Consider the following 11,661-nt stretch of genomic DNA (forward strand, 5'->3'; position numbering starts at 1 on the left):
ATTGCTGGCAAGGGAAGATTGGGAAGTTAGGACTGCTCTGGAGCAAGCCAAGAAACACTAACACACAACAGGGACGACTCAGGTAGTGGGTAGCATAGTCAATAGAGTGCCTATGGCACTCGTCACCTCTGAGGACTTGCAGCATTGCTGAAGATTAGAGATGGGCTCAGAACAAAAAAAACCGAACCAGGAGGTTTGTGGTTCGTGGGTTTCATGAACCACGAACCATGGAACTGGACCAGTTACAAACCAGTTCATGGTTCGTGGGGTTTAAATGCCCCTTTCTGGCCTTAACAGCAGCAGGGAAAGGGGCATTTAACAGTTTAAAAGGCCCTTTCCTGCCTTGCAAGGAGCAGGTCCCTTTAAACTATCAGCTGGCAGGTGGCGGGGGGCCCCAGGGTGGCAGAAGAGGCCAAAAACAGCCTCCCTGCCCCTCAAATGGCTGCCACAGTGGCCATTTGAGGGGCAGGGATGCCGAAAGATGCTGGCAGGTGGCAGGGATCCCCCTTCTGCCTGGCAGCTGATAGTTTCAAGGGACCTGCCCTTGCAAGTCCCTTAAAGGGGTCATAAATATGAACGAATGAACCAGTATACAGTTTGTGGAAGTTCCATGAAAAGGAGCTTCTGTGAACTCTGGTTCACGAACCCCGAACCGGCCTGGTTCGTGGGTTTTTTTGGGTTGTATTTAGGTTTGTGCCCATCTCTACTGGAGATTAGCTCAAATAGCTCTGGGACACCAGTAGCCCATCCAGAAATTTCCTGGTAGGATAAAGCACCAGTCCACCCCTGTTTGCAAAGGGGGAAGTCAACTTTCCCCTCGAAAATGATTGCAGTTTCTGCTCTGATCCAGAACAATTTTAATTTGGCCCCAAAAGATCAAGATATTGTTTTAAAGCAATGGCCCACCTCCTAACACTCCACTAAGTAAAGTCTGAGGCCTTCCTTCGTCTTAAGTTCTGGCAGTTTAAGGCAGGATACATCCCAATATTATTCCAGTGTTAAACTCTGTGCTACCATTTATGATGCAGAGGGGAAAAAATAACGTGTTCATTCAAACGCGTACATTTCAAGCCGCAGCAGTAACATCGGTCTGGTATGAAAAGACCATCCATTTTAAGAGCCGGAAAAGCGGCCGTTCACAGTTTCTTCTAATACCATCTTCCACTTTTCTTTCCACAGTCCTTAATCCCTTCTCCTTCTAAAATAAGCCGGTCATTGAATTTTCTAGTTGCCGCTTCAGAAGTTTGCTGGTGATTTATTCCATATGTTTCGTTGCAATTTGCCACAGCCCCGACTCTACCGGGGCTGAGTTCCATACAAGAAGTGAGCAAAACATTGTCGCTTGGATGCGAAGCAAGTGCTGTCCCTAATTGGACACACAACAAATACTTTCCTGACGTGGTCAACGGTTTTAGACAACAGCAAGATAAACTGTGGATTAGATGATCTCTGCAAAGATCAGCCACCTCCAATTTCCTGAAAATTAATTTCTAGATGCCTCTCAGAGGTGTTTCTACCAGGATCTTCAAAATAATTTTGGGCAAGCTGGAATTTTATTTATTTATTTTTATTATTTATTAAAAATATATAGTTTACGGATAATTGTTTTAATAGAAGAGACAATTTGTTTCACTTCACTAAGGAAGCAGTTAATTGTGTTATTAATAGAGGTTATATAAGAGGATCAATGAATTGTGATTTCTGTGGGGGTGTGCCTCAGCAAAAAAAAATTGACGGGCCCCTAGGCTTCGGCCTAGTCAGCCTTAAGAATAATACGGCACTGATTCCAGCCCCTTGTCCTTGCCTCACAGACCCCAGGAAGCGGTTTAGGATGTGAAACTTCATATCAGACCTGGCAGGGTTCTGGTAATCCACCTGGTAAAACCCTAACGTTTTTTAGTGTTAGTTTCCATTTCTTGGTCTTCTTTGGAAGATGCAAAATTTCAAGGTAAATGCTAGACTCAAGGGGACAGGGTATTTTTCCGTTTAGCTTGAGAGTTTTCCCCATTCATTCCCCCTTTGGCCACCCTGCCTCAGTCAGGTTCCATACTTATGCATCTCATCAGTAGGGTTTAGGGTTGCCAGGTCCAGGCTGGGAAATTCCTGGATACTTGGGGGGTGGAGCCTGGAGAGGGTGGAGTTTGGGGAGGAGAGGGGCCTCAGTCTGGTCTAATGCCATAGAGTCCACACTCCAAAGCAGCCATTTTCTCCAGGTGAACTGATCTCTGTCAGCTGGAGATCAGCTGTAATTCCAGGAGTTCTCCAGCCACCACCTGGAGGCTGGCGACCCTAGTAGGGTTACCAGGTCCCTATACTCTCCCAGCAAAGGAGTGGGGGAGAGACCTGGTATTTACTGGGAGTCTTCTTATCACTCCATCCTCACTTTGCCTTGCGACCCAACTATAAGAGCGTCACAACCAACTTATAGGTCCTAACTAGGGCTGCCAGCTCCAAGTTGGGAAATTTCTGGAGATCTGGGGAGTGAAACCTGGAGAAACCTGGAGAAAGTGGGGGTTGAGGGGGGGGAAGGACCTTGGCATGGCATAATTCCATAGAGTCCACCCACCAAAGTAGCCATTTTCTCCTGGTGAACTGATCTCTGTGGCCTGGAGACCAGTTGTAATGCCAGGAAATCTCCAGCCACTACCTGGAGGCTGGCAACCCTAGTCCTAACCCACAGACCACTATATCATGATATTCAAATAAAGGAAGACTCCATTCTGCATAAACAGGCATAAGATCGGGCTGAGGGAAAGACCAGAGAATATTGGACCTGCCCTGCATATCTGGAGATGGAGCAAGTTATTAATGGTATCAATAAACACCAATTTCAGCCCATTGGTAAATCCTGAAATCCCAGCGGTTTCCTGGAATAACTCTGACACTGCTGGTTAAATTAAACTCTTTACCTGCAGACGTATCCCTTGAAGCTTGTTTCACGTCACGTCATGTCTCTCCCTCTCCCATCCCGACCAACACTCATTAACAGGAAATCCAAGAGCCCAAAGGAGGGGTTAGCGGTAACAAATTTATTGTACAGCCTAACCCCAACCGTCAATTTGGATTATAGCATAAAAAATAAGAGCATGTCTTGAGATACCCCTGGGCTGCTTGTCACAAGCTCAGGACTGAAATTGGCCAGATCTCGGAGATGAGAGAGCCGATTTCCTCTGTGAAAAGGAACACAACGATCGATCGGTGCTAAGTAGGGTTCCTGCCACACCAACACCTGATTCCCTTCCTTTTGCTCCTTTCCTTGCACGGTTTTTGCTGCCAAAGCTAAGGAATGCAATTCAGTTCAGCTTTAAAAAGATAATTTCAGTTGCGCACCAAGCTGCTCTAGTTTCGCACTGAGAGATGCAGAATTCTGTGACCTTTATTATAAGCAAATTAGGTGCATCATTTTTCTTACTTTGCATAGCTCTTTGTTTTGGAAGCCAGGGGGAGGGGCATGCAGGTACATGAAGCTCCACCTCCAGCCAATGGACAACTTATTCACCCACCCACCCCCAAGTTGGGCGGCTTCTGAGATTTCAGCAGATAGCTTGGATCCAGCTGAACGTTTCTATAGTTGAAAGCATTTCCATCGGCAGAGCATGACTTTCTCGCCTTCCTCTTCTAAACGGGACCCAAAGTGCCTCCAAACAGCATTTCAGGTCCCAGCAGGAGGAGAGGCAAGGAAGTCACGTTCTACTGGCGAAAATTCTTCCATCCACAGAACCTCTCAACTGTATCCATGATGGCATTTCTCGGAATTACAAGCGTGGCAAAACAATAAAGTCCACAATGGCAACTTATGTAAGCAAAAAATAGAGTTGATTTATCTGTCCCCACCTGAGCTCCATCATGTGTTTGTAGAACAGATCATATATAGAAATATAGAAAACTCAATAACAGAAATGAACCACCAACATGTGCTATGATCCAACTGGAAAATAAGGCCACTGGAGTAGATCCAACCCCTATCCTACCACTGCACCGAGTGAGGTTTATTTATTAATTAAATTATTTATCCCCAGGTTCCCTTTTGGCTCAAGTCCGAAGCCTTCCTCCAATCTAAGGAACCTTCCTCCAGCCTAGGGGGCTTTTCTTCTGGAGGAAGTATATTTGGTCTGGCAGATGGTTGAATCCACCCCATTGTCCTCACGTTCTTCCTTTTTGAGGCAGAGCTAATGGAGCAAACAAAGCATTACTTTAAAACTACATGTCCCATCGTGCAGTGCAACTTTGATTGAATCTGTGTGCATCACTAGGAGGGCACCAATATCAAAAACCCTGAGAGTCATGGAGCGGGGCATGGTGTGTGCATCTTGTGATGCCAGAACAAATAGGACTGCTATTCAGTGTAATTCCACACACTGTTAGGAAACGCACAAGATGGTGTATAGGAAAGGAAAATTCATTTACTGATCTTGAATTTCCATTCTTGGTGGTACACGGCTGAGGGATATTCTAAGCACTTCCCAAGGCTTCAGGTGGGGGTCACAGCCATATGATGACCCCATGGAACTGGCTCTCTGAGGAGCCCAGGTCTGGCCCCATCTAGATAGCAAACAGCAGGCATCTGCTATCATTCCTACTGGAGCAAGACATTTCTCCTCCCTACAACTCCCCTACCCCTTTTTTGGCTTTTTTTGGAAAATGGGCCTCTTTAAATTTTAAAGGTCACCCCCATGGAAAATAATGGTCCTTTAAAATGTAAAGGGACTCAGCGTTAGCAGTCAGACCCCACCTCTCTCTCTGAGGGGTAGTTTAAGACCAAGACACTGCCTGGGCTAAAAAGGAAACAAAATGGATGCCAGTCAGGTTAGACTGGCAAAATATTTTAGAAGGGGAGTCAGAGCTGCTGACTGCCTAACAGCCACCTCCAATCCCTGGAGGGACTCACAATTTAGGACAATGAGTTTCCCAAGAAACTCTTGACTAATCTCGTCAATGCCCGGCCTCACTTCTCACCTATTTACCCTAATTGAGCAACACTTTTTACCAAACCCGGTAGCTTTTCCCATCTGGTACTCAAAATAATAACCCATTTAGTTATTATTTTGGGGGCAAATACTTCAGCTTGCCCCAGGGAGCATTTTGCCCTGCATCTGGACTCCCTAGCCACCAGTGTGTGTGTGTGTGTGTGTGTGTGTGTGTGTGTGTGTGTGTGTGTGAGAGAGAGAGAGAGAGAGAGAGAGCCCTGTACATACACCTCCAAAGCCGTTTGGGTCTTCTACTCTCTGTGAAATGCTGGTCGTTTCGCTGCTGCCTACATTGACTTCCATCTTTGAGACTAGTCATTATAGCCTTCCTTGAAATTGCTTTCTCTCCTCTACTCCCTGCTTTCCTTTTAGTTAGCCTTGTATGTGTTCACTCTGCATTTGCGTGTTTGCCCTTTTATTTCACTTTTAATAAAAACCTTCCCGGCTGAACTTCTGGCTGGTTTATTTTGAGAGTTCTCTTAAGGGAAAAATCCCCCTAAACATTGGTGGAGAATCCCAGTTACCCCCTCTCGCTTTGTTTCCTTTAAGCTAATTCCCCCACAACTAACTAGGAGACTGTCTATTTGGATAACACCAGGAGCTGACAAACAACAGATAAGCACAGGGGGTCTTCCTCTCCCACCCTTTTAATTTGGTATGTGGTTGCAGAAGGACAAGGTTGTTATTTTTATTCAATATCAGCAGCGTTCTGATATTTCCAGAACAACCTTCCAGAACGACAACAATAGTCCTGATATTTAACAATAATAAGCATGCCCTTCTTGACTTTCCAATATGGAATTAAAGTGATAATTTCTTAAGTGCACACCTCGACCTTCTGCCCTGGAAGCGATCCTCCAAACCAGGCCAAAGCTGAAAAACATCACGGCAAACTAAGTATAACATACACAGCTTCTAATTAATTTTAGTTTGGAGCCAAATCTGACAGTCAAAATGTGAGGACCTGCCAAGAACTGAATTATGCAATCTATTTCTCAGGAGGTTTGAAGAAATATTCTTTTTGAATAGTCAGGCCAAGAAGTTTCTTTTTACCACGACTTTTAATTAAAACACTGATCTTTTAACATCATTTTCAGTTGCCTGAGAACTGGTCTATGACTCTCTTTTTTAAGCTGTTCAGAGTTTTATGCCATTTTTATGACCTGGCTAGGTTTATGCCCTGGCTAATCCTGAGTTTTCCAGTGTTGACAACTTTTATTGTGCTGTGTTTTTATTCTGTTTTATTTTGTAAGCCGCTTCAAGCAAGGCCTCTGGTCAGGTTGCATGGAAATTTTGTAAATGGATAAATAATAAACTATTCATCAGTGCTGAGACTCGTGTCACAAATGATGGATGAGTGCAAATAATGCAGTGAAGTTACGCTGTGCTGATTAAAGAGGCAAAAAGTTTATTTGAGGAAATACATACTTGAGAGTAAAGAGGAGAGAGAGAGGTTCCTTGCTATCTGACTACATCTTGCAGAGAGAGAGAGAAGTGTGGCAGGAGAGAGAAGAAGCTGGATATTGCCCTGTTTAGCCCAACAGGAGACAAGACAAGGAAATGACCCCCCCCCCCAGGAAACAAGAGAGATGCTGCTTTCACTGTCCTAACTAAGAGCAGAACTACAAGTGACAAAAGGCACAGGTTGGACACTTGTCAGCTTCCCTCAAGTTTTGGCGGGAAATGTAGGCAGCTCGGTGGAATGTTGGACAAGTGACAGTTGAAAAGTCCATTGGACAGCAGTCGGAGAGCCAAGCTGCAAGACCAGGATGCCTACATTTCCCATCAAAACTTGAGGGAAGCTGACAAGTGTCCAACCTGTGCCTTTTGTCACTTGTGGTTCTGCTCTGTGTGATCCTTGTTGCCCCCTGCATGGTAGGCTCTTCTTCCTTCTTGCTGCTGCAGTACACCAGACATTGCTATTTCCAACAACAAAGACATGTTCTGGGATTCTGTGCACTACAGCATGTGTGAGCATGATCCAAACCGGGACTACAGTGCTTGGGTAGAAAGTGCCTACACCCTCCCCCCGAGCCATTTTTCTGACCTGAAATGGCCCTAGAAAGTCTCTATTTACACCACTGGACGAAACAAATGTGTAGACATCAGTACGTGTAAGTGGAAACTGGGTCACATTTCAAGTTGGGGAAAATGGCACAGGGAAGACCTTGTCACCTGCTCCCCATATGCCCTGGGGCCAATCCAAATTGGACCCACACAGACCTGGGATAGATCAAGATGGTTAGCCGTGTTAGTCTGTCAGTAGCAGTGGAAAAGAGCATGTGTCCAGTAGCACCTATAAGACTAACACAATTTGTGGCAGGGTAGGAGCTTTTGTGAGTCACAGCTCACTCCTTCAGATCTGAAGTTAGCTGCAACTCATTGGACTCTTGATCTTTTACACACCTGGGAGGCATGGAATCCCAGAACACATCTTTGTAGCATGTGAATCAGCCCTGACCAGTCTGGAAAGAGGGTGGAATTCAATGATTCTATGGTGTTTCCATTTCCTCCAACTCTTTACAGAAAAATTACAGAGCATCTTCGATTTCAAGATGCATTCTGTACATTACCACAATCCTGGAAGGTAGGCCAGTATTGGAGATGGTTGGCCGAGAACAATGACGTCCATTACATCCCCTGCAAGGCATTGCGTTCTGCAGACAAGCAACTCCTGGTGGTCCCCGGTCCGAGGGACATTCGTCTGGCCTCAACCAGGGCCAGGGCTTTTTCTGCCCTGCCCCTGGCCAGGTGGAACGCTCTCCCGCTGGAGATCCGGGCCCTGTGGGACCTGTTACAGTTCTACAGGACCTGTAAAATGGAGATGTTCCGCCGGGCCTTTGGCTGACTGCCAGCGGGTGTCCCCCTTCTTCCATCTAAGACCACAACTTTTTCTGGGGCTGCCCTCGGCCTTCTACTATGCCCGTATACGGACTCCCAAATATTTATTTAAACAGCCTGCGCCTGGACTATTTTAAGGACTTTTTAAAGATTACTGATTTTATGGTTTTGTGATTAATTCACTGTATTTTATGTGAATGTTGTTGGCTGCCCTGAGCCCAAATCAAATGAAATCAATAAATAATTTGAAGGGCTCCACACAGGTTCACGGTAGAGGAGACACATCAGCTAGGCAACGTCTTGGTTCGGAGTACAGTATCTCAGTCACGATGGACTAACTTGGGTCATTGTATTCTAAGTATTTCCTTGATGATATTGTAGGATGTGGATTTAATGAAAGCGATTTTATATACCTTTCTGTGCCTTTCAGTATTATGCACTTTTACTATTCTCAGGAGCTATTGTAGTATTTGTAACTAGAGATGGGCACGATCCAGATTACAAACGTCAAAAACCCACGAAAATCGATCGTGACCTGGCAGATTGTGATCGTCCACGGCCAACGATCCAGCGGTCAGGAGAGGCCTGGATCATGGCGTTCGGGCTCGATTCAGGAATCCAGACACTCAGGAGCCAGCAATCTATTCCCTTGGCAACGGAGCCAGGGGAATGCCTGAGCTCTGTTTGCCCTCCTTCTGTCACCCTGGAAACCCGAATGGAAGCCCAGCTTTCCTTGATCAGCAGGGCTTCCTTCCAACCACAGAGCAGCAAAGCAGTCACAAGTTGGGAGAAGACACCCAGGGGAGGGAGGGGGAAGGGGGTGTTCTGTAGCCATGGGCACTCCAATCTCATCCCTGCAAACCCTGATAGGCAGCTCTGATGGCCAAACACAGATGGCCAAACACAAACACAGATGCCGCCGGCATCACCCACCATTCCTGTATCGCTGGGAACAGCGGGGTGCCCCTCCGCTTTTGCCTCCATGATCCACGATCCATGATCCGGGTTCGGGAATGGGAGATGGTCGTTGCTGTTTGGGAATTCAGGATCGTGGTCTGCACTGAACCATGATCCTCTGGTTCTGTAATTTTTTTTGGTTCGTGCCCATGTCTATTTGTAACACAGCTTGCAAGAAAATGAAACTTGAAACAAAGGACCAAAGAAGAATGTATGTTAAACATGTTAATCACTGTGAGAACTGAGAATTAACAATACAATGCTTGCTATATGGTAGAGATGCACCTGTCACATGCACAGAGAACTCTTTGTAGAACTGTCTATGCAAAATGTAGCAATAGAAGCCTGTAGAGGAAGATAGAAACTATGTGGCTAAAAGAAAGAAGAATTTAGCTGTAAGTTAGTTAGAGTAAAAGAACTGCCCAAAGCTAGCAGGACATTCCAGAAGGGGGAAGATCACTCCCCTCCCATGGGACCCGGAGGAAGCAACTCTGAATCAAGCCCCCCCCAAGGTTGCAAGAAGCGACAGAGGGGCGTCTTGATAAGATTGCCAAATGTTACATTAACCAAAGAAATGGGCATGAATGAAAAAGTCTATGGGAGAGATGTGTGGGAAAGGAAGTAAGATGTACCAGAAGAGAGATAAGCCAAGGACATATAAGATAAGAAATGAGTACTGGGTAATATTATAATTTTGTTATTGACCTAAGCTGTTTCTTCCAATGAGGAGACCCTAGACATCTGTAGATGGCTGACCTCAAGCCAATGTGGTAGCCACTGTGTTTCTGAGCCAATAGAATAACAAATATTATAATTAACCAAAAGGTATTAATTGCTTTGCACTGCTATTGTAGCTCTGATGAGCGTTGGGCACAAGGAGACCTTTTACTCCTTGTGTAACAATTGTTCCTCCATTGTTTAATAAACAATCTTATATTGCTTCATTCTACAGGACTCCGTGGTGTGTGTGTCTCTTATTGTGACTGGCGAGAAGGACACCCCAGGCACAAGTTTTTGCTCAACAATATGGATATTGCCAGCAATAAGAGAGAGGGGTTAAATCTCCATTACCCAAAGCAGAGTTTCTCGTCAGGCTGACAGGCACTGTATTTCTCACTTGGAGGAAATCTTATTCCTAATAAGTGGTAATCAAGATCTAGGCAATTGAGAGTGAGCCAAACCTTTTCTTTGGCACTGTCCCATTAGGTCCTGTTGACAACGTTATCGCTTTACAAACAAGATAGAGCTAACCCAGGACAGCTCCAAGTTCTGTGGCTGCACAAGAGTTTCTTGATGCTACAGCAAAGCCAAATTCTATCCCAATCCCTACAAGAAAGCCAGGGTGGCAAACATAGTGGTCAAACTAAGACTGAGATCTGAGTTTATATTCCCATGAAGCCAGTTAATCAGAGCCAAACTACAAGTGATGCCTGACACAAGTTGGACACTTGTCAGCTACCCTCAAGTTTTGATGGGAAATGTAGGCAGCTTGGAGGAATGTTGGACAAGTGATAGTTGAAAAGTCCATTGGACAGCAGTCGAAGAGCCAAGCTGCAAGACCAGGACGCCTACATTTCCCATCAAAACTTGAGGGAAGCTGACAAGTGTCCAACCTGTGTCAGGCGTCACTTGTAGCTTGGCTCTAAGTCTCGCACAGGGTTTTCATCAGGAGGATAAAATGGGCTGAGAAGAATCATGCAAGCTGCCCCAGGCCCCTAGGCAAAGGTTTGGAATAAGAAAATAACAGAGATGAGAACTTTTAAGAGGAAATTTAGAGAGAAAATAGCAATTGAACTAGATTCACCCTTCTGGCCGTAATGATCTGTCCTGGGGAGCTTGTGAGGCTCTTGAGAAAAGTTTCAAGACAAACATCAGGCCATGTTGGAAGGGAATGATGTGTGAGCTCTTCCACAAAACCCAGCCCAACATATTGTCGTCATATCTATATTGACCTTCCTCCAAGGCCATGTATTTCTCTCCACCAAGACTGTGAAGTAGGTGAGGCTGTAGCACAATCTCCAGCCCAAGGTGAACTTCCTAGATGAGTGGGGATTTGAACCCAAGCCCGTCCTGTCTACGATCCAACACATTGAACTACAGCGACCTGTAAGCTGCCCAGAGGAGTGAGCTTCTAGGAACCATATGCACGTTACTCGGAGTTTATTCCATTTGTCCTCCCACACCGACACATGGCTGACTTTGCTATAAGAGTCTATTGCATTCAAGGCACGTTACTCCGTCAGCTCAAGATGGTTTCAGTAGTGTTTTGCCATCTAAAGATCAGCAGCAATTCCCTTGAGGGTAAAAAAAAAAAGGCATACAGTTGCCTGGATCACGGGAAGTGCCGGAAGATTAACAAAATCTGCCTCCATGTGCGAACAATCCATTTCCACACTCCATAAACCTCTACAAAAGTAGAAACCCATGTGGTGTCCAGCTACAGAAGACTTCATAGGGCTGTTATTCCAGCTGTGCGGCATCTCTGTAATGGGGTCCAAAAAGCAACGCGCACACTTCATTCCAGAAAGAAACCCGGTATGTCCCCACCCCCCGGGCAACTTCCCAGGCACTGAACAATACAGAATATCACCAGAGCATTTCTGATAGATTTTAAGTCGGGCTAAAGGAGGTTTAGACGATCATTGATTTAAATAGACTTGCATATTACCAGCAGGACTGAATCCAGTAGCACCTTGGAGACCAACAAGACTTTCAGGGTGTAAGCTTTTGGGAGTCAGAGCTCCTTTACTGTCTTAAGAAGGGGGCTTTTGATTCTCGAAAGCTTATACCGTGAAAATCTTGTTGGACTGAAATCCTGATGTTCTGCTGCAGACTCTAAAACTATCTTGCATATTATCAAAAACTCAAGTTAGATGCCTTTTTTGATATGGTGAAG

Source organism: Eublepharis macularius, chromosome 3 (genome assembly GCF_028583425.1).
Source record: "Eublepharis macularius isolate TG4126 chromosome 3, MPM_Emac_v1.0, whole genome shotgun sequence".
In the NCBI taxonomy this organism is placed as follows: Eukaryota; Metazoa; Chordata; class Lepidosauria; order Squamata; family Eublepharidae; genus Eublepharis; species Eublepharis macularius.